The 21,839-nt window shown below is 32.6% G+C and overlaps 1 protein-coding gene across 3 annotated transcripts in view; it reads left to right on the plus strand.

Annotated features, from left to right (window-relative positions):
- LOC118202969 (uncharacterized) overlaps positions 1-21,839 on the plus strand; it is a 51,649-nt gene that overhangs the window by 11,426 nt on the left and 18,384 nt on the right. For 2 of the 3 annotated variants that reach the window (XM_085826927.1, XM_085826929.1), the window contains one exon: positions 3,447-3,541. The exons of the other annotated variant lie outside the window; for it this stretch is intronic. The gene's annotated coding sequence lies outside the window, so the exon portion shown is untranslated. The remainder of the gene's footprint in view (positions 1-3,446; positions 3,542-21,839) is intronic. 3 annotated transcript variants of the gene reach the window in all.

Genomic DNA, 21,839 nt, shown 5'->3' on the forward strand with positions numbered 1-21,839 from the left:
CGATTTAAACAGACAATTAAATGCCACGGGAAGGAAAAGGACTGACAAGAAACCAAAGTGCTGGAACTGTGGAGCTGAAGGCCACGTACGAAAGAATTGCAGAACACCCCAGGGTACGAAAATTGAGACAATTTCTGAGCAACGACGCAGGAAACAAATTAATGACCATATCAAGGAACGGAGGTTGCCAAATAATGAGAAACCCTGTTTTAAAGCGCTTAAGATCTCTATAGTGAGTGGCAACAGTAACAGAATGTCCATTAATGGGAATATCGATGGAGTTCCTTGCAATATGATCCTTGACACAGGAGCTAATGTTACCATCATTAGGAAAGATTTAGCTCAACAGTTTAAAGATAAACTTATTTGGACGCCATCCTGTGTTACCCTTCAGACTGCGTCTGGTGACAAGATCGAGATAGCTGGGAAGTTAAACGTGAACATCACGTTTGGAAGAGCCGCCTACCATCACACGGCATATGTGGCGGATATTACAGATCCATGCATACTCGGATTGGACTTTTTAAGGAAATACAATTTTTCCTTAGACTTCAAAAACTACAAACTGCTTTCAGCATCTGGTAACACGATTATCCATCCTCAGAAGAGATCCTCACCTGGAAATGCCGACGCCTTGTCCGAAAGACCCAGCTCAGGGAGCCGCCGAAATCATGCTAGGGTCGAAACGAAACGCAAGACTACCAGCTATTCTCCATCTCAGAAGCTCTTCGGTCGAGACCTTCGTCTGCCTTGTTACCGTCTGTTTGGTCGCCCTACGGATGCCCCTTCATCGCCTGAGGAACACATCCAAGATGTCCAGGCCCGGTTTGAGGGAATGCACCGTTCTGCACGATAGCGAGTGAACTTGGTCACGGAGAAAGTGAAGACCAGATAGAAGACGAGAGCTACTGGACATAGATCCAACAAAGGAGACAAGGTGTGGTTGTGGAACCCGATTAAACGAAAAGGACTCAGGTCTAAATTACAGTCTCCTTGGGATGGTCACCACACAGTCCTAAACAGGCTGAATGACCTTGTAGTTCGGATCCGTAAGTCTTCGAACTCTGATCCTAAAGTCGTTCTTTACGACAGGTTAGGTTAGCTCATTACTATGGCCATAGTACATAATGTAAATAATTGTAAATAGTATAAGACTATGGTCCTTTTTGTTTATAAATGTGTATTTGATTTGATTTGTATTTAGTATTTGATTTGCATTTAGTATTTGATTTGTATTTAGTATTTGTTTTGTATTTAGTATTTGATAGCATTTGATTTGTTCAAGTTAGTTATTGCATTTATTGTTTATATTGTTTGATATTGTAATGTAATGTTTATGCCTCAGTTGCATTTATGCCACAGTTGTAAATTTAGCTTCCTGTCCACGGATTGTACTGCCCGGGACGTGCAGTCCTTGGGAAGGGGGCAGTGTTACGAATTTGGTATTTAAAAAGCTAATATTAGTTCAATTAAATACCAAATTCGTAACAATATAATGTTACCATGTGTGTTGTTTTCCTGAATGGCTGTCATCAATGTTGTAGCACAATGATCTGGAATGGTGACCAGAAAATATGCTTTGCTGGCATAAACTCCTGAATAGCCATTGTTCCAGAAGAATACATTCAATGTGTTTTTTTTCTTTTTGTGAAAAGACATTCGTCTGTTTCTATGATTTTGCTGTTTCCACTGATTTTATTACTTTTACAAGACATCAAGCTATTTGCACATACCTTCCTCAGTTAGTTATTCCAATCTATTGTCATATTATGGTTGATTTTTTGTCTGAAGTTGGCAAAATTCAATTGACGTCATTTCTTGCCACCACAGATAGATAAAACAAAGAGAAAATATAGACTCAAGCCTTCAAACCATGTTTTGGTTCTCAACCTTTTTTTTTTTTTTTTTCTTTTTCCACAACAGAACTTACGTAACAAAGCCATATAGGAGCTTTGTTTGAACCAAAAGTTAACTTCATTGAGTGATTTTGAGAACAAACTCAATTGCCGTGAATTATTCCTTTCTCCAAGGAATCTTATGGCAACCTCTTCATCATTAAGTAATTTTCAAATTGTGTAGTCCCTAGTACTAAAAAAAATGGTGAAATAAGACAAAAAAAAATAACGTGGGATGATATTTCAAATGAAAACTGGAAATCTCCAGCCACGGTATTTAAAACGTCAAATTCTTGAGCCTCGATATTTTGCGTGTTGTTGTAGCATTGCTTTCTTATTTTATCTTAATTTTTAACTGATGCCACTCTAATAAATTGCAGTCAAAAGTCATTAATCCAGACTCGTCGGGACTTCAGCGATTCTGGATTATCAATTTTTCCGGATTATAGTTCATCAGTTTAAATCTGGTAAGATGGCATGCAGAAATTATAAAATTAAAAATATGAAACCGTAATTTATGAAATAAAGAACAATTATGATCTAAAGGGTATCAAAATTTACAAAAAAAAAAAAAAAAAAAAAAAAAAAAAAAAAAAAAAAAAAAAAGCTTAATATTTATTTGTTTACTTTATTAAACATTTCTTTCAATGTAAGTTGTTTAAGTTGCTTCGTTTTATGTGATAATACTTTCTCTTTAATTCTATAAACAGACATAATTTCTTGTTCAGTTACAAAGTTCCGCTGTTCAAGTCCTATAATTTTTGTGTCGAGAATACCGACTAATTTGTCAATCGAAATTTTTTCATTTTCAATAACCTATGTGTCACTTTCTTCACTATTGGAAGCAAATTATAATGACGAGAAATTTGATTTAAATCATATCAAAGACGGAATACATCGAGATGAAATACTACATTTAGTAAGGAATTGTAAGCCAAATAAAATGAAAACATCCTCCCTGAAGATATGGATAGTGCTGACAGATCAACTTCCAATTCATTGCGCGCTGCGGCGTTCCCCCCCCCCCAGAGCAGCGTGAAATTGATAAACAGATTTCGAAATGGTTAGGTCATTTTTTGCAGCAATTCCACTTTTGTTTAATGGACTTCGAAACATACTTTCGCTTTGTAGATCCTTTACATATTAGTAAATATATATCGGAAATTCTATTTTACATAATCGAAAGTTCAAGCTCACTTTTATAAAATTGCTGTAACAGTCTGCAAAAAATAATAAGCCGGATCCAATTCGAAGATTAAGGAACAACGCAATCTGCAACATTAACTGAATTAGATAATTTTAGCTTAGCTTATACCGTCCATTATACATTAAACACGCATGCGTTAATGTATTTTGTGCATGCGCACACTCATATTCGCAGCCGTAAAGGTCTTACGTGCATGCTTAAACGCGACAGATGCGCAGAAAGTTTGTAGCTTTGAGGTCCGGATTATAGATCATTCCTGATTATGGATGTCCGAATTAACGACTTTTGACTGTATATTGTTTTCTGTGCTAATTGGAATTTAAGACAAATGTTTTTTCGTATAGCACGTTTATCAAAGCGACGCATATGCAGAAAGTTTGTAGCTTTGAGGTCCGGATTATGGGTGTCCGAATTAACGGCTTTTGACTGTAGTGACAAAGTGAGTTTAAAACTTTTTTTGAAATTGTATTTGAATCAAATGGCAAATTGGTACTTACGTATTAACGCAACCAGGCTAAAATTCGCATAAATTGCCAAATTTGGCGACCCTACTTACGGCAACCCCTACGTGTTATACATAGTTTTGTAAAAAGAGCATGTGGAGATTCACAAAATTTTCGTGCAAATTTTTGTAATTTATTAGCAATTAAACCCTTCCAGTTTCGAATTTGAATAAGTTGCAGAATTATTTTTTGGCGGAAATCTTTTCGCTATTGCTTTTAGCACTGATTGAAAACCGTATTCGCCATAACCATGTACATGTCAACTTATTTTTACTTAAAAAAAATCCCAGAATTGCACAAAAATGGCATTGCGCACACTCTTGACTTTATCCATGTACACTGCTATTTTCTCATAAATTACAAAAATTTGCACGAAAATGCAGGAAAATTTTGTGAATCTCCACATGCAAAATAGCAGTGTACATGGATAAAGTCTAGAGTGTGCGCAATGCCATTTTTGTGCAATTCTGGGATGTTTTTTCAGTAAAAATAAGTCGACGTTTACATGGTTATGGCGAATACGGTTTTCAATCAGTGCTAAAAGCAATAGCGAAAAGATTTCCTCCGAAAAAATAATTCTGCAGCTTATTCAAATTCGAAACCGGAAGGGTTTAATTGCTATTTTATATTTTAAAACAAAATAATATAAAAAACTGTATTAAAAATTATCTCTAATTAATAAATGTACAATTTCTTTCTATTCATACTTTTTTACTCAAGCTTACAAATCGCGCCAACCTGGTTGCGATAATACGTAAGTACCGGCAAATTTTTTGTAGTCATTATCTATGGTATAGGTTCATTGGAGTAACGATTTATTAACTAAAATATATGTATGTATCATTTTAGTAAGGTAGAGAAAAATGTGTTTTTAAGTGGGCTGTTCTTTGTGATTATTTGAATGACATTTCATATTAATGGTCAATTATATCTAATGTCAGTAAGACGTTAAATTTCATATTTATACTATTATTGCATTAAGTCTTATTGTGTGAATTGATGTTAAGTGGTAGATTTGAATATAGGAATAGTAGGCTAGTGTTGTTTTTATATAATTTTGAGTGATTATGAAGTGTTAATGTTGTATATTAAGACAGATTCTATATTAGAAATATTGCATTTTAATTTAGTAATTGAGAGGAAGTCTAGAACTTATTTGAACTATTAAAATGGTCCATTTAATGAGAGCCAAACACGAGAAGTTTTGCAATTAACTGAAGATTTGGGTCTTAATCTGGGGATGAAAAATGCATAGTTAAAGAATATAATTCTAAGTAGGGAAAGTTATGAAGCAGAAAAGTTTAAGGCTGCTTTTGATTGTTAGTGAGAGGAAAAGAGAGGTAGAGGAGAAAGAAGTTAAGAATAACAACCGCAAATAGTACTAGGGAATTCACTTTCACTCTGTCGGACATTCAGTTTCAGTGAAACGTACTTCAGTGAAAAATATCAAGGTAACTGATATTAACTTATTTTTAGCTTTTTTTAAGCACCAAGCTTTATCAAAAGCTGAATATTCGACTCCAATTACGACTGTTTTGCCAATGGAAGAAGGGCAGATAATACTTCAGGAAACAAGAGGAGGTAACCCTCAAATCAAATTGGTTTTGTTAGATCATTATCATTTAAGTTCAAAAGCCCTTAGACAAAAATTTGTAAGTGTACAAAAAAGCCAAACTATAGGTGGGAAGATTTTATGTATGAATTGCAGACTTATTTTGATGGTTGGGTTAATGGGTTAGAAGTTACCATAATTTCCGGTAGATGAGCCGCCCTGGTAAATACGCCACATTAAGGATAATTTAAAACAATTAAAAGTTCATCAGATAAATTGCATCGCCGTACATGCCACAGCAAAGCATTCTGAAACATGGCACTTAATATTCATTTATTCAGGAATTCTTTGCCATATTGATGTAATCATCATTGATAACATTTACATCATAAATATAATCAGTAATATATCAATAAATAAACATCTTACCTTTAACTTGTCGAAAACAAACTCTGATGATTTCTAATATTCAAATACATGTTCTATTCAAATACTATAATAAATCTAAAATGATGTATAAAAGAAATTAAGCAAACAAAATAAACCAAAAAAGAAACAATTTTTCACAGACGATTCAGTATTTTTCATTCAATTAATTCAGTTCTCACTTCCTGACAAGGCAAAAATACATAAAAATTAGAAATATCTGTATTAAAAATTACGAAGTGAATCTGAAACACTTATTTCCTCGAATAAATTCCAGAGTAGATTAAGCATGATTTAATTCACAATATTAAAAGAAGGCGTTATCTTTGTTGTTGCGAAGCTTAGTTTCTCTAGATTGGCAACAAGTCTGCTATTTTGCCAAGTTTGAAATGTAAACAAACATTCTGCCATCGCAAAATTCATTAGGCATAGCTGCACTTAAACAACTTTTAAACTGTTGATAATTCCCCAAATATTGCATGCAGATTTACTAAAGGCATAAAAACCTTAACCGGAAGATAAGAACAACACAATTCAATCATTTTTAAAGCAAAAAATGCACAATTTGCAAACATATAAGAATAAAGAAACTGAGCTCACTGAGCTGAGTAACAAAGTGGATATATATATATATATATATATATATATATATACACATAAATTTGTATACTTTTGGTGTGTCCGATTGCAGCCAAAATACGAGGTGCACATCTACATGTTATAGCAGTCGTACATACAAAATTTCAATATTCTGAGGCTATTTGTTTTTGAGTTATGCAAGATATGTACGTACGCACAGATGCCACGAAAAATTCTCTTAAAATTTATTTTAAATCAGTTATATAATTTTTTTTGGGTGGAAGAGTCCTTTTTTCTGTCCTTACTTGTGGATATCATGCAAAAACATCATTAAATTGCTTTGGATAGTGATCAAAATCGATATTTTCTTTGAAATATGATACGCAAAATTTTTCACGATTACAATACTTCCTTTTTACTTCGTACAAGGAAGTAAAAATGATGCGGAACAACGTGTTGTTATTTACTAATCTGATGAAGCATCATCAGTAGTGTACAAAGGATTGCAGCTAAGCTTAAGGATGATAGCTGTGAATTTAAATGTTTTCTGGTATTGGCAGGGATGAAATTTTTCAATTAATGGGATTTGTGAAGAAATGTAAAGAAGTGGCAATAAATGCAGTAGAAGTTTTCCATTGCGATGTGCAAGATCCAGCCGTGGCCGGTGTTGGAATCTTGCTTGTAATTAACTCAGATTGATCTTATTTATTTACAACACACAACTTAGATTATATACACTTTGTACATATACAAAAACATCAATTGATAGAATTGTTTAAATTTATAAAATTATCACACTGAGCATAGAGCATTTGGCCTCTCCCGCTGAAAGCCAGTCTCCAACTTACCCTTTTTTCGCCTAGAGGACTCTACCTCTTTCAGGATTACAGTTTTTGAGGACCAGATGATTAAGCTCCAATCATCAGTCTACTAACAGACGTCCAAATCTAAAGTATGGTTCTAAATCCAGAAAATATTATTACCGATAGGGATGAAAGTGATGGAGAGTTTTGAGAATGAAAATATTTCGATTGACAATTCAATAGCAATTTTCTCTGAAGAAGTTATACAGGATTTGAGCAGTGCAACTTTGTTACTGAACAATAACTATGCCCATCAGTAGAATGAAAGAGAAGGTATTAGCACAAAAGCAAAGGAAATTCATAACAAAACATACAAATAAATATTGAGCTCTCTCTCTCTCTCTCTCTCTCTTTTCTTAAATTTTAATTCTCTTAAAGTCATAAGTGTATCATTATTTCATAAATCACTGTTTTGTATTTTTAATTTTATAATTTCCATATCTCATCTTGCTAAATTTATATGATTTAGTTTGTTAATTAATAACAGAATAAATTTGAAAGGAAGATTAAATGTTATGTTACATTTTGCTGAACAGTAACACACTGCCAAATGCACAATAAAAATATTTCAATTTGGCTAGTGGCAACACATTCTTTCCAGATTGCCGAGTTTATTCATTATATTCAAAAGACAAATATTTTGTTAATTTGCCAAGTGGCAACACTTTTCTTTCTTTTTATGATTGACTTATCTGATTAAATTGAAAAAATAAATATCTTACGCTTTGCCGAGTAGTAACACAAAGCTTTTATATTACTGACTCAAAAGGTCCTTAAGTTCTCACAAAATGTGAAGTAAATGAAAAACGAATTCAAAATGCAAACTTAAGAGGCTATCATTTCACGGAACGCACGTGGCTACGCAGGACAATTCCGAGAAACGAGATTCCAGTAGCACTGCTTTAAGCGGGAGGCTTCCGAGAAATGTTTCGTCTAGCTAGGAGGAACATGTCCCGAATACGAGCAACATTTTGAAACTTTTCCGAAAATGTTCCAGCTGGAGACGTGTTCCTCGAACGTTCAACCAATCAGATGAAAGTTCTGCTTCTGAAAGATCACGGGTAAATTTCAATATGGCTCTCACTGTGAAGTCAAGATGGTGGAAATAAAAGCCGATTTAATTATTGCTGTTTTGTTGTAATATAACTGCCTGAGTCATATTTAAAATGTTTATATATTCATTAAATATATAATCATGGAAATTTCAGTGTTGACAGTATTTTACGACATTCTTGCAGTTCGGATTTGTTTACAAATTGTTCGTCGCCAAAAGACCGCCAAATTTGTCGTATTTCGTGCTAATCGTGTATTATCACTGTTATGTAATAGAATTTTATTTCTTAAATTTAAGTTGAATAATTTTTTTAAATCCGTTTGTATATGCGCTGCTTTTCTCCTAATTACTTATCTTTTAAATCGTTAATGGCATAACCAGTGACACATTTTAAATAGCATAAAAGATGCATAAAAAAAGAAGAGCATAGCTTATGTAATAATGAGAATACTCATTAAATTTGTCTATTATTTTGATGTTATTAATGAAATACTTTTTGGATTATAAATACATTAGAAACTATACTTTTATTTTAAATGCTACATATTGAAACATTGGAAATTTATGGATTTATTATTATCCATAATGAAAAACATTTGTATATACATTCATTAAAATAAATCTTATTCTTTACATTAATACTAATAAATATATATTAACAACTTCTAAACCATCGCATCTGTCTATCTGTACGTAAATATATGGCTTATTAGATGTGTTGTAGGAATACAAAAATGAACATTGCCAAAAAGTTTATTTGAAGTTACTTTTAATTCATATAATTATCATGTAATTGGCAGCAACTGTAGTCATCTGTTCTTTGCAAATTATTATGGATGTGTAATAATCAGTTGAAAAATAATTGATGAGCATTTGAGTACTAAGGAGTATACACATTTTGTTGTTGGGTTAATTCATAATTATATCATATGTATGATCTACGTAATACAGTCAAAAGTCGTTAATCCGGACTCGTCGAGACTTCAGCGATTCCGGATTATCGATTTTTCCGGATTATAGATCATCAGTTTAAATCTAGTAAGATGGCATGCAGAAATTACAAAATTAAAAACATGAAACCGTAATTTATGAAATAAAGAACAATTATGATCTAAAGGGTATCAAAATTTACAAAAAGAAAAAGCTTAATATTTATTTGTTTACTTTCTTTCAATGTAAGTTGTAACATTTCTTTCAATGTAAGTTGTTTAAGTTGCTTCGTTTCATGTGATAATACTTTCTCTTTAATTCTTTAAACAGACATAATTTCTTGTTTAGTTACAAAGTTTCGCTGTTCAAGTCCTATAATTGCTGTGTCGAGAATAAACTTTTCGATTGACTAATTTGTCAATCGAAAAGTTTTCGTTTTCAATAACCTCTCTGTCACTTTCTTCACTATCGGAAGCGAATTATAATGACGAGGAACTTGATTTAAATCATTCAAAGACAGAGTACATCGAGATGAAATACTACATTTAGTAAGGAATTATAAGCCAAATAAAATAAAAACATCTGCCCTGAAGATAAGGATAGTGCTGACAGATCAACTTCCAATTCATTGTGCGCCGCGGCGTTTCTCCTCGCTTCCTGCCTCAGAGCAGCGTGAAATTGATAAACAGATATCGGATTTCAAAACATACTTTTGCTTTGTAGATCCTTTACATATTAGTAAATATATATCGCAAATTCTATTTGACATAATCGAAAGTTCAAGCTGACTTTTATAAAATTGCTCTAACAGTCTGCAAACAGGTTTGCCACGCTACCTGGAAAACCGGAAAAAGTCAGGGAATTCGGAAACTGACCAAAAAATTCAGGGAAAAGTCAGGGAATTTAAGTGTTTTAGTCAAAATCTGGAAAAGTCAGGGAATTTCATACGACGATCCCGCCAAAAAAGGCGAGTTTTGCGCCGACGTCGGAAGAGATCACTTTTTTGGCGAATTGGGTATCACGTGAGTGTCATTCAGGCAGCTGGCATAGAGCCAATTTTCGCAGCTCCAATTTGATTGTCTTTTTAGAAAGGCAAAGCAAGTTTCCCGCAACTTTTGGTTTCCAGTAACCTCGAGAATCGCAAGTGCAGTGCATGAACTAAAGAAAGTACCTGTTCTCGTATAAAACAAAATGGGTTTAATCCTAGTATATGGTACCATGAATGTTAGAATTAAAAAAATATGTATTATAAAGAAGAAAAACCTCTCTGCAACAGACATGGCTCGGTTCCATCATAGCGGGAAACAGCTGTGCATGCGTGATATATCTGTCACCAAAGCTCGAAGCCGGTGTCGAAATTCGAAGGTCACGTTATCAAGAGTTCATAAAATGAATATCGTTTAAAATGTCTTTAAAGGAAAAGAAAATATTTTTTGGCGCAAGTAAATTAATTCATGGATTAGTTATTTTGAGGGGGGGAAAATCTACGAAAATCCGTTTTTAAAATTATTGCGAAAAATCCAAGAAAAAACGTTCTTTGATAAAAGCATTTCTTCTTAGATTTTTCGCAATTATTTAAAAACGGATTTTCGTAGTTTTATTTTTTGTCAAAGAGCGTTTCTTCTTAACACGTGTTTCTCAATTTCCTGTACACATCGCAGAGATGGAAATTCTGTCCGTTCCGTCGTCAAATCCTTTGGCAAATTTTCCCTCCGCTTTGTACATAGACGTTCTTTGGTGAGAATAATCTCCATGTATGGTACAGCGGGATTTGGCGACATGATGATGAGCAGTAAACGGGTCATTTTGTTCTTGGCGACAATTTTCAAAATAATGCGAAGGCCATATCGTATACTAGGATTTTACCACAAAATCCTTTTTTTTTTTTTTTCTTTTTCTTTTTAATAAATACCTTGTCATTTTGCAGTAAAATAAAAAAAAATAGTAATCAATCATCTAGGATAACCATGTAATATAACTATATTCGCTAAAATATCGTTGATTATTCTAATTAAATTTTTAATTAATTATCTTTATTTTTATGTTATTCATATCATTTAATGTTGCTTCTTCCCTCTAAATTTATTTATCATTAGTAAATAATATTTCCAAATTTCAGGAAATTTTCTCTGTCATAATTCTGAAATTAATTCTGGCAGTATGATGACATCACGAAATTTAATGCACATATTTTTTCCTTATGTATGCTGCGAAATAAATATACAATACCTCAATTTAGTAAAAAAATATCATTAAATAGATTTCTTTCTTTCGTTTAGCTGCAGAATGTCTGCAAAAAAAGCCTTATTTTATTCCAGATTGGGCAAATTCTAATCTCAATCTTCAGTGGAGAAAACAACTCCTATTATAATTATATTTGTGTTTTCAAGTGTTAAGGTGCCTTTTAAGAATACACCTCACACAAATTAAATTTACCTAAAATCTAACCTAACTTTTAGCATTGCGTTGTGATTTATAAGAACCGGATTAGCCTTGTGTTGAACTGGGGATGATCATGAGTAATAATTAAATAAGACATACAGTTGTTATCCAATGTATATATCTTAAATTTTATTAAGTTTTTTTAAGCGGAAAAGTAAACAAAATTATCAAACAAAGTGAATTTGCTACACAGTAATACCATAATTACCATAATTAATTTACCTCTTAGCACAGCCAACGTACATTACGCGGATAGACTGGAATTTTCTCGAAACATACCTGAAAAACCTGGAAAAGTCAGGGAATTTCATTCTCCTGTTTAAGTGGCAACCCTGTGCAAAAATAATAATAATAATAATAATAATAATAATAATAATAAAAATAAGCCAGGTCCAATTCGAAGATTAAGGAACAAGGCAATCTGCAACGTTAACTGAATTAGATAATTTTAGCTTAGCTTATACTGTCCGTTATACATTAAACGCGCATGCGTAAACGTATTATGCGCTTGCGCACACGCATATTCGCAGCTGTAAAGGTCTTATGCGCACGCGTAAACGCCTACGTCAAAGCGACGCATGCGCAGAAAGTTTGTAGCTTTGAGGTTCGGATTATAGATCATTCCGGATTATGGGTGTCCAAATTAACGACTTTTGACTGTATGAACATGACTAATAAATAATAAGAAATGAAACAGCTGTGCATTTATAACATTTGATTATTTAAAACAGTGCACAACTGATTTTCACCATCATGTCTGTTTACATGATGAATTGTACTTTCTAATTAAGTGCACAGGCCTACTAGTGGCCGAAGCATCGTTGAACACTGGTAGTTCTGTCTCAGGTTAGAATGCCACAAAAGGGCTGACTACATGGGCGTTTTCTTGGTTTTTCCCATTTGTAACTGGTATACGAGACAGTTTTAAAGAATCGATACTATTCCGTTTTGAGGGCCGTAAAAAAATTGCAGCAAAAATGTATGCGCAAAAGCGCCAAATCTAGCAAACGTGCCCATTTAACAGCGCGCCAAATCTAGCGTATGCACTGATTTCAGATTGCGTAAGTTTCTATGGTTCTATATTTCTTAAGACGCCATTGAAATATTAGTTTAATTTTTAAATCCTTTTTTGATATCCTATGGATTTAACAATTTGGGAATTGCCCATAACGAAAAGTCGGCAACAGAATTTTGGGTAAAGTGCAGAATCACCCACTGCTTGATGCGTTTTTAAGAACTGCACATACTCAGTAGCCATGTGCACATCGACCTATTTTCACTTTAAAAAAAAAAATCCTAGAATTGCACAAAAAGGGCACTGCGCACACCCTTGACTTTATTTATGTACACATCGACCTATTTTCACTTAAAAAGTAAAAGAAAATTGTTAAAAATCCAATTGTTTTTACCCTTGTAAAAAGCGGCAAACAAATAAGTGAGCGATTCTGCACTTTACCGAGAATATTTTCAAAGAAAAGGCATCATTCATTATAGAAAATTACGTTCGAACAACCAACGAGATGAAATTATAGCAATAATTCAGTAGGAAATAGCGATGCAGGCATCCATTCAGTTATGTTTAGCAATTTTTATATAAATTATAATAATGATCTGATATAGTTATTTACTCTTCCATTCAGTCATGTTTAGCCTTTTTCATATAAATTATAATAATAAAAAAGTATTATATGAAATTAACCTTTCATCTAAATTAAAACATCAATCTTAGATAGTTATTTACTATTATACTTCCTTTCTTGCCGCAATTATTTTTGGCAGCATTGGCATCAACAATAGTTTGGCGATTTTTTTACGGCCCTCGAAACCGAATAGTACCAAAAAATCTTCTACAAAGGGATTCCTCCTGTTAGGCAGATATTCCTCAAGGCTTTGCCGTAATCACACAAAACAAACTCATGATGTGCACCACCTAATTTCTAGAGTTGGTATAATTAATGTGTTTTAGGTATATTACCGAGTGTTCTATGGGACAGTAAACAACTCGCACATGTTTGATTGCTCATGTATTCATATGCTTTTTTTTATCTTCATTTTGATGAATAATATGTGCTGGCTGTGAGGATGTAAATATCAGCCATATAGATTTTTGTCATAGAAGGTCCCCCCCCTTTTTGTTGTTGTTGTTGTTGTGTGTCTGTTTGTTTGAATGGACAGAATAGTAATTATGAGCCATAAAGTTAGTCAAGAAAATGCTTTTACCATGTCACAAATTTTCCAGTGAGCCATCATATTTTCATTGAAATGCAGGCAACAGAAAATACACATAAGTAATGTCTGATAAATAGACTTATCTAGCACACATTTTAAACTATTCTTAGTGTATACAGAATTTGGCTATTACTGATGTAATTGATTGCTATAACGAGAAGTGTGTTTATCTGTTACTTGAAGTGCCAGAGTGGAGATCAAAGTGATTAACTTGATAGCAATCACCTTTCTATTATCTTCCATTACTAACAATAAAGTTTAAAACGAAAAGAGTGTGAGCGATACAAAACAACACGAAGAAGCAAACGTCACTTTTGCCAATCTGAGCGATAACTGATTCTTGTTTCTCTTTCAGCCTGTTTACCAAGTGAAGATGGTAACCCTATTTTGCCAAAGAGCGTTTCTCAGAACTGTTCCACCAAACGTTTTGTTCCGGCAACAAATATCGTATGTGATAAGGGTTTAAGGAATACAAAGAAACTTTTCTCTATTTTCTGCTGACTGCTATCCCGAAACTGGAGTAAGTCATGAAGTTACTATTTCATAGTCAAATGATGGAATATTAACTTTTGCAAACACTGAATTTAGCTGTTTCATGTGCTTTCAAGAGCCTCCTATCTGCGTGATATAGAGAATTGCATCACTGCATCATATAGGCAGGGAGCTCTGAAAAACTTAAGAAAACGAATTCTATTATCTACATATACTTAAAGATTCTAAAGTTAAAAGTAAATTGGAGTTAAAGCAAGGCTATTCCTCAACTATATCAGCAATCGTGTGAAAGGGGTTTAACACAAAATGCAAACATATCAAAATTAAAATAAGAATTTGTAGTAGTACAAATTCTAAAAATAAAACTGAAAAGCAAAAAGGAAAAAAATACAAGATAAAAAATATAAAAATATTAATTAATCTTCTTTTATTGAAACTCCAATTTCGAACTCATCATAGGAAAATGAATTAAACTTCTATATATATATAATAGTATTCGTCTTCTAAGTTTAATGATGTAAATGTAGTTCAGCAGGTTATTTAAGGGCCCCCATGCAACAGCATTCCTTGCATACTCTTATTTACGCCACTGATTGCCTTTTCTTAAGTCAGGAAATTTCAGATCTCATAAGCACACGCACATGAAGATTTCTCGAAAGGAGGAAGGAGCTAAACAAAATTATTTTCTGCAATGATGTATAGGAAACTGGAGTAATTATTTTGTTGAATCTTGAATTAAAAATCTCACTGAAAAGGATTTTCTTGTATCAGCAGACAGCATCTAAGGAAACAGCCATGAAAGAAGAAAATGGCACATCGCATCGGCCAGGGTGAGGACAGCCAGTGGCCGTTCTACATTCGGACCCCCGCAGCAGAAGAGGGAGAAACCGGTTGTTGCAATCAATTTCGCCTTGTCATTCGATGGTTGCAGTTAGCTCACCTGACGCTGAATAATGTGGAGGCTTGCCTGCACATTCCCTCCGGCCAAAGAAGAACGTAGCACAGGTTCACAATATCATAAACCTTGATGAAGCACAACACTAATTTGCAGATGAAACTTGGTATATTTGAAATTACGTAAATCAGAATTTTAAGATCTGTTATACATTTGAAGTGAGCACATGTTGACTTAATCAAATATATCTGTTTGGCATAATCCAAATTATGATCAAATATTAAATTATCAAAATCTCATTGTCTGGCATAAATATAAAAAACAATTTTTGGGATAAGCTGCTACACATGTGAGGTAAATTAAAATAAAAACTGAGAACTAATACATGCAATACATGTTTCACATACATTAGCATAAAACTTCACTACAATCTGTAGGCGCATTACATTTGTAACTGAATATATCTCATATTTCATACAATCTTTCACTGTTGTTAACAACTCGTGATCAATATAATATCTCTTCCTTAACAATTTTCAAATCATATCACTTTTTATCAACTCTTTTTAAATACCATCAATTTTTTTCTTATAATTTTTGTAAATGTGTAAGAATGATTACTCTACAATTTTCTTTTACAACTTAGTTATTCTAAGTTACTCAAATTCTTAAAATAGGAAAATTTTCATTGCTAGCTGGATAATTGTAATAACCGCAAAGTGTTCTAGAATTTTTTTCTTACTCTCTTTCTCTCTCTCTCTCTTTTTTTTTTTTTTTTTTTTTTAATTCCATGACTTTAGTCAACCTGGACCAGCCAGTTTGGTCAGTAGTTGCAGGCTGGAAACTACTGACCAAACGTATAAATGAAGATGGCCAACCTACACCCATACTAACCAAGAAACTAAAAAAAAAAAAAAAATTGGAACTAAATCCACTATATTCATAAACAAACACAAAACGTATGAATTTTTTCTTTCTTTAATAATTTTTTTTACTTAGTGAACAAGAAAAACAGGCTTGATGAAAACAATGCTTTTAATTAGTTAAATTTGACCTCAGAGGAATTCTTTTAAATATTTTACTTCGATGAATTTTTTGTTTCGTTTTCAGTGATATTTTGAATTAAATAATTTTCATTTTGAAAAATTTCTACGATTTTGAAAGGATTAGTGTATTTTGGCTGTAAAACATGAGGTGGTTGTAAAGCCTTTAAAAATACTTTGTCTCCAATGTTAAATTTTGGCCTTTCTCTGCCTTTCACAACTTTATCGTGAGTCTGAAAACACTTCTCTTCATTTAGTTTCACTAATTCTCTAGTGGCTTTAATGTGTTCCTTTTGACGCAACAAGTATTTTGAAGGATTGTCTACTACATGTGGTTCATTATTTATGTCTAAAGGTGTATTGAGTTCTCGCCCAAAAAATAACTGAGCAGGAGTGAAACCTGTTACAACGTGTTTTGAATTATTGTAAAACAGTTTTAAAAATGCCAGTCTATCTCACCATTCAAACACCTTATTAGATAAAGAAGCTATGCTTTCTTTCATAGTTCTGTGAACTCGTTCTATGATCCCATTAGATTGTGGGTAATAAATGGAACTTTTTCTGTGTTCAATATTTAAATCTTTTAAAAAATTCTCAAATTCAGCCGAAGAAAAATTTGACCATTGTCAGATAATATTATCTTTGGAATATCGAATTTTGAAAAATACAGATTCATACATCTTATGATTGTTGCAGAAGTAATATTGGTTAAAGGAATAGCCTCTAAATATCTCGAATAATGATCAATAATTGTTAAAATGAAAAATTTACCATCATGTGACCTGGGTAATTTACCTATAATGTCAATTGCTAACATATCTCCAGGGGCTAAATCAGACTTCCTTTATATTACTTGTGACTGTTCTAGAAGATTTGGTTTTATTTTCTAAACATTGTTGACAATTTTCAAAAAAGTTTTTTTGTATCTAAAAACAAGCCCTTCTAGAAATATTTCTTTTTTATGAATTCATAAGTCTTGTTGGTACCAAAATGTGGAGCATGAGAAATCTCTAAACACGGTTTTTCTAAAGAATTTGGAAGTAGAATTTTGTTTTCTAAATGCCTTGTCTTTAAATGATGTGCTCTAGGTCTTAACTTAATCATTACTAAACCTTTTTTCTGATCAATAAAATATTTGCTACAAATCTCAGAATAATTATTGGTAATTTTGCTTATGATGTCGTTAATGATGTTATCATCTTTTTGGTGATTAACAATATTTTGAATGCTTAACTGATTATTTTTTGGTTGAAATAAGTTGATATTGTTTACATTATGAGATTCTTCTGGAACTCTCAAAAGAAAATCAGCAGGATTAGAAAAACCAGGTATGTGCTTTAAAGTATAATCAAAATCCTGTAAATACAATAACCATCTGGCAACAATATCAGGCTGCTTATCCAATTGCATATGAGAAGTGAGGGGTTTAGCAGCAGTTAAAATAGTAAATTTTTTCCCATACAAATGTTCATGAAAATGTTTCACAGATGAAAATATAGCATAGAGCTCACATCTAATTGATGGGATATCTAGACCCAGCAAAAGTAAGAAGTTTCAAATAAAATTCTACAGGAAAGAATTTGTCATCAATTTTTTGCAAAAGAATACCACAAATTGCTACTTTAGACACATCAGTAATTAAAAAAAATCTCATGATTATCATTAATGTTTCTTATTGTTGGCTTTTCCAACATTATTGATTGTAATAGATCAAAAGCATCTTGACAATTTTGATTCCAAACAAAGGGTACATTTCTTTTAGTCAAGTGTACTATTGACTGAGTAATCTCAGCAAAATTGTGGATTAAATGCCTAAAATAATTCATCATTCCAAGAAAAGCTTGAACTTGTTTAACATCTTTTGGAATAGGGAATTTTGAAACCTTTGCTATATTATCTTCAGAAGGAGAAAAACCTGCTTTGGAAATGTTAAAACGTAAATAAGTTATATCAGATTTGCATAGCTGCACTTTAGTCAAATTAAATGCTTTTAGCCTATCAAAAACCTTTTGAAGAATTACTGTATTTGACGGCATATAAGACGCACTTTTTTTCCTAAATTTAGTCTCAAAAAGGCTACCTTCGTCTTATACATGAAGGACACAGTCTTATACGTGAAGGTAATTGTATTCAATAATTGTTTATTTGGCTTTTACGAAATGTGAGAAATAAAAGAAACCACGCTATGTGTGACCCAAACGGAAGTCTACAAGGATGAAAACTACCAAGTTCGGTGCAAAATGCCAACTTTTCTTTATCAGAGTCTTGTAACTTAATTTGGAAAAAGGCTGATTTCAAGTCAAGTACACAATATAAATTCCTACCAGCAATGTTGTGTAAAATTTCAGAAATTTTTGGTAAACAGATTTTGTATGATTCTGTAATGCTGTTTAACCCCTTCCCTGTTTTGCCCGTACGCCGTACGGGCACAGCTTTCGGACCTTTACTGATTTGCCCGTATGGCGTACGTGCAATCTGATTTCTATTTCGCTTGCACTGTTTCGGCCGTATTTTTTCCAATTTTAGTAACAAATTATTCGTACAGATGGCGATAGTTGTCCAGTAAATGATAGTTTGCAGTTTATTGTCTGATTGGTTCAAGAGCGCGGGTTTTTTCGCATGTTTTATAACAGAAGACGAATTGTTATCTTTCAGTGTATAGCTTTCTGGTTATATTTTACTAACCGCCTGATAATTGTATTGATGTAAGAGTTGAATAATATATTTTTACTTTTAAATAATGGATAATTCAGAGCGTATGGAGCTAATTTCTTGTGATTCGAATTGTGACTCGGAATCAGAAACTGAATTATCTGTAAATGATAGTAGCGAAAGTTTACTAGATGACCTGGATAGTAGTGACTCTGATACAGATGAAATCAGTCAAGCAAGACAATTTTTTGAAATTAGTTGTGATAATCCTTCGGATCCGCCTCCTAGATTTGCTTTCACTGGAATTCCAAAATTAACTTGGATATCGATGAGACTAAAGGTAAACTTCAGTTCTATGATGCTTTCATAGACGATTATTTGCTTGACCTGATTGTTTTCGAAACAAATAGATATGCTGAGCAATGCATAAAAAACAGTACACTTCGTAAGCATTCCAGGAGCAAAAAATGGACATCAACATCGAAAGATGAATTACATGTATTTTTTGCTTTGAATATTCTGCAAGGTATTGTAAAAAAGCCAGTTGTTGAGCACTATTGGAGCAAGAGGTATTCAACATCCACGCCATTTTTTCCAAAAGTGATGTCATATCGCCGCTTTCAATTAATTTACAGTTATTTGCATTTTTCAGATAATGTCAATTTTGACATAAATTCTCATGAGTGTCCAAAATTATCAAAAATATGGCCCGTGCTAAAGCATTTAAAAACTCGTTTCGAAGAAATGATCATCCCTGAACGTGATGTTACCATAGACGAGAATCTTATGTTGTTCAAAGGAAGGCTAAGTTGGAAACAGTGTATTCCTCTAAAGCGATCACGCTTCGGAATAAAATTGTACATGCTTTGTGAGTTGAAGTCTGGATATGTATGGTCTATGATAATATACACCGGAAAAGGAACTGTGTTTGATGAAAGTTACAAACATTTGAGCAAATCTTCGCAGGTAGTTATTACACTTATGCAACCACTTTTACTTAAAGGATACTGTCTGACAACTGACAACTTTTATTTATCTCCTGAAATAGCATATATCCTCATTAGTTACTGTACAGATATGTACGGAACATTAAAACTTCAAAGAAAGGGAGTTCCTAAAGCACTGTTGACAAAAAAACTTCAAAAAGGGCAAATGCTTGCTTACCAGAGAGGAAAAGTGTGCATTATGAAATGGATGGACAAAAAAGCTGTGTCTCTCATATCTACAATACATAATCCGGAAATGGTTCAAGTATCTACTTCGACGAATGAAATTAAACGAAAACCTAAAGTAGTTATGGAGTATAATAACACAATGGGTGGTGTAGATCGAATGGATCAGAACCTAAGTAATTATCCTGTAATAAAGAAACAAGGAAAGAAATACTACAAAAAAATATTTTTTCATCTTCTAGATATCTGTTTATGGAACGCTTATGTTTTGTATAAAAAGCACGGTGGTAAAGATACGAATTTACAGTTTCGATTAGAAATTATCAATCGACTTATTGAAAGGCATGCAGCAGTAGAAGAAAGAAAAGGCCGTCCTGGATATTTACCAACTCCACTAAGACTAACAGAAAGACATTTTTTAGAGGTTATTCCACCTACAGAGAAAAAACTAAGACCCGCGAGACAGTGTTATGTGTGTTCATTGAAAAAAAAATGACAACGGCAAAAGAATTAGAAAAGAGACAAGGTATTTTTGCCCAGACTGTGATGTTGGACTGTGCCAGTCGCCTTGCTTTAAGATATATCACACTAAATCAGATCTTTAAAAAAAGAAGGGTAAGTATGTTTTGTATCAAAACATATTAGTAAATGTAATTGAATTAAAATCGAAAATATCTGTTAAGTAATTGTACTATTTTAATTGTAAATGTAACTTCCCTGTTTTGCATTCATGTAGGAAAAAAAAAAAACTTGCAGGGAAAATTGATTATTTTCATTAAAGAAAAAAGTTGTAATAAATGCTTAAAAATATTAGAAATGTTAATTTTAATAACATATCTTTACTTAAAAATGTAAAATGAACAAAAAAATGCAATAAAAAATTGTGACTTTTTTTGACCGAATTCTCGAAAAAAATTAAACTGTCAAAGGGTTAATAGACATTAATCTACAACCATATGAAATTTTGGTGTGTTTTTATCCTCACCAGGTAAATTATTTTTTCTGACAAATATAACAGGAAAACTATAACTGGAAGAAGATGGTTCAACTATTCCTGCCTCTAATAGTTTTGCAATTTCTTGTTGTGCATACTGTTTACCAATTTTAGGAATGGGATGAGGTCTTGTCTGAATAGAAAAATTATGAAGGGGTTTAAATTCTGGCACAACTTTATCAGTGGACCCTAAAGTGTTATAAGACTTTGAAAATACAGCATAGTTATTCATTAACGATTCTATTATTTCACCTTTTGCTTTTTCATTTAAATGATCTAGTTTAAAATCTGATACATTTAATTCTTCTTTTTTGAGTTTAATTACTTCTTGAAGATTTAGTGTATTGACTTGTAATGTTTCATGATTTTTTGGACTCAATATATCCTCAAAATAGAATGGCACAGCAGTTCCCATGACAGAATTCTTTCTTAAAATTCATTTTTCATTGGTATTATTTTCAGTGATAGTTTGAATATGGTTGTAACGACCAACTGTGTGCAGAGATTCATTGATGTGAAATCTATTATTTGATATTTTTGAACAAAGTAAAATTTCTTTGAATTGTTTTAAGACCTCAGGTACAGCCAAGGAAATGATCTGAGATTGACCTGGCATGACAGTTATGTTAGAAACCATTCTTACTGCATTTAAACAGCAATTTTTCTTTTTTGCATTGTTAACTGAATAAGTTACTATTTTATTTGGAGAATTTTCTTCAAAGTCCAGCTGAGTGTTATCAATTATGAGTTTCTTATTTACTAATCTAACAAATTCTGTTACATTGAATAAAGTCATACCCAAGAATCATCTGATACATGAAATTCCAATTGTTTTAAGTAACATAAAATAAATTAGTAAACCATTTATTTTTAATTTAAATTAACTACAGACATGTAAGGAATAGATGAAT

This window comes from Stegodyphus dumicola, chromosome 11 (genome assembly GCF_044657685.1).
Source record: "Stegodyphus dumicola isolate Sdum_Otavi_A_Nest chromosome 11, ASM4465768v1".
In the NCBI taxonomy this organism is placed as follows: Eukaryota; Metazoa; Arthropoda; class Arachnida; order Araneae; family Eresidae; genus Stegodyphus; species Stegodyphus dumicola.